The 2,454-nt window shown below is 40.7% G+C and overlaps 1 pseudogene; it reads left to right on the top strand.

Moving 5' to 3' along the window:
- The first annotated feature begins 1,121 nt into the window (after positions 1 to 1,121).
- On the top strand, positions 1,122 to 1,886 carry LOC110218852 (small ribosomal subunit protein eS10 pseudogene; annotated as a pseudogene).
- Positions 1,887 to 2,454: the final 568 nt, after the last annotated feature.

Here is a 2,454-nt window from a genome sequence, read left to right as displayed (position 1 = left end):
TAGAATATAAATTTGTTAGTACAATTTTACAAAGGATGATAGACAATTATGAACAGTATTATCTAATAAAGTAGAGAGAATTGGTGGAGGATAAAAACTAGTTTAGAGAAAGCTTGGCAAGATAGCCAGTTTAAGTCATCCCAAGGGTATTTGAGGATTAAAATGGAAGGATTATAAACAAAAACAACAACAAAAAGGGAAACTACATTTTAACAACCTTTTTCCATCCAAGATTGTGGAATCACCAACCGTGGACTCTACAATCATAGACCCAGATGAGTACATAACATACATAGTAATAGCACTAGAGAGAACAAAAACAGAAAAGCAGCTGAATTGAACCAAATTTATGTAGAGGAGATCTGTACTGGAGGCAACACAATTGTGAGGGCAGTGAGAGCTGATAAAGTATTAAAAAAAGGGAAAGATACCAAAGACATGAAAAAAGAAAAAAAAATAAATTTCATTAATACTAAAAAAAAAAAGGTAAGCAAGAGAATAACAATAAACACAATCCTATATGCCTGCTTTCCAGTCCATATGAAATATTTATCAGTCATTTATACATGAATTGATGGCATACTCAATAAGGTTATTAATAGAGAAGAAGCAAGCTTTAACAAATAGTATTCAACAATAGACCAATCTTTATTATTGCCTCTCAGATTGCAGCTGCTATTTGTCCTTTGTTCTGGAAGGGGACCATGACATCAGGGAGGGGATGCCATGACATGCAAGTGAATCAGATTTAAGTGAGGGAGGGCTGTGCAAAGCTACCAGCCTCACTTTCTTCTCCAGCACCATCTGGGTCTGATGGCCGGATGTGGATCAGGACAACTGGAGATGCCCCAGAATCCAGTGGGTGACCTTGGCCTTTTCAAGTTAAGGACTTTAATAGGTCTCAGTTTGACAGAGGCAGTGCCCATTCAGTGATTAAGGCTTAATAATTTTAAAAAAAATGAGGCAAAGAATGGCCTCAAAAAAAAAAAGATCTGGGAGGGGAAGACCTTCAGGGTTTTGGGCCAAAACAGAAACAATTGTTATTTATATTCATTCTGAACCAAACTGGGCCCAAACAGTGACCAAGTAGGGCTTGGTCTGGGACCAGAGGGACTTGGCATTAAGGCTGGTCTTTTTTTTTTTTTGCAAGGCAATCAGGGTTAAGTGAATTTCGCAGGGTCACACAGCTAGTGAGTATCATGTGTCTGATTTGAACTCAAGTCCTCCTGACTCTAGAGCCAGTGCTCTATCCACTGTGCCACCTAGCTGCCCCTAGCTGGTCTTTAAGAGAAACAAAACAAAGCAAAACAAAAAGTTTCAGAGATTAAAATTTACATTCTCAGCCAGGCGTGCTCTGCCCTTTCTATCTCGGGCACCCATTGCAGCTGCTGAGATGTTGATGCCCAAGAAGAACCGAATTGCCATCTAGGAACTCCTTTTTAAGGAGGGAGTAATGGTAGCCAAGAAGGATGTCCACATGCCAAAACACCCTGATCTGGCAGACAAGAATGTGCCCAGTCCCTATGTCACAAAGGCCATGCAGTCTCTAAAGTCTTGTGGCTATGTTAAGGAGCAGTTCACATAGAGGCATTTGTGCTGGGACCTCACCAATGAGGACATTCAGTACCTCTGGGATAACCTTCACTTGCCCCCTGAAATTGTGCCTGCCATGCTCTGTGAAAGTTGTCCTGAGACAGGAAGGCCAAGTTCCAAAGGTCTGGAGGGTGAAAGACCTGCCCGGCTTACTCAGGGTGAAGCTGACAGAGACATATAGACCAAATGTTGCTTCCCCTGGAACCGACAAGAAGGCCGAGGCTGGGGCTGGGTCAGCAGCAGAATTTCAATTTAGAGGTGGATTTGGTCATGGACATGGTCAACATCCTTAATAAAAATGTAGAGATATGTTTCATATTGAGTAAAAGTATGGGAAAAAATTTACATTGTCTTTGGGCAAAGGATGGGCAGGTAAGGATATGATACCCTATGTGGAGAGGAAAGAAAGAAAGGAAGGAAGGAAGAAAGGAAGGAAGGAAGGAAGGAAGGAAGGAAGGAAGGAAGGAAGGAAGGAAGGAAGGAAGGAAGGAAGGAAGGAAGGAAGGAAGGAAGGAAGGAAGGAAGGAAGAAAGAAGAAAGAAAGAAAGAAAGAAAGAAAGAAAGAAAGAAAGAAAAAGAAAGAAAGAAAGGAAAGAAAGAAAGAGAAAAAGAAAGGAAGGATGGAAGGAAGGAAGGAAGGAAGGAAGGAAGGAAGGAAGGGAAAGAAAGGAAGAGAAGGAAAAGAAAGAAAGAAAAGGAAGGATGGATGGATGGATGAAGAAAGAAAGAAAAAAGAAAGAATGAAGGAAGGAAGGGGAGGGAGGAAGGAAGAAAAATGAATGAAGGAAGAAATGAAAGAAAAAAGAAGGAAAGAATTAAAAAAGGAAAGAAAGAAGGAAGGAAGGAAGAAAGCAATCCAGT

Source organism: Phascolarctos cinereus, unplaced genomic scaffold (genome assembly GCF_003287225.1).
Source record: "Phascolarctos cinereus isolate Bilbo 61053 unplaced genomic scaffold, phaCin_HiC Scaffold_4;HRSCAF=312, whole genome shotgun sequence".
NCBI classification, from domain to species: domain Eukaryota; kingdom Metazoa; phylum Chordata; class Mammalia; order Diprotodontia; family Phascolarctidae; genus Phascolarctos; species Phascolarctos cinereus.
This window is presented reverse-complemented; position numbering and strand designations above follow the sequence as displayed.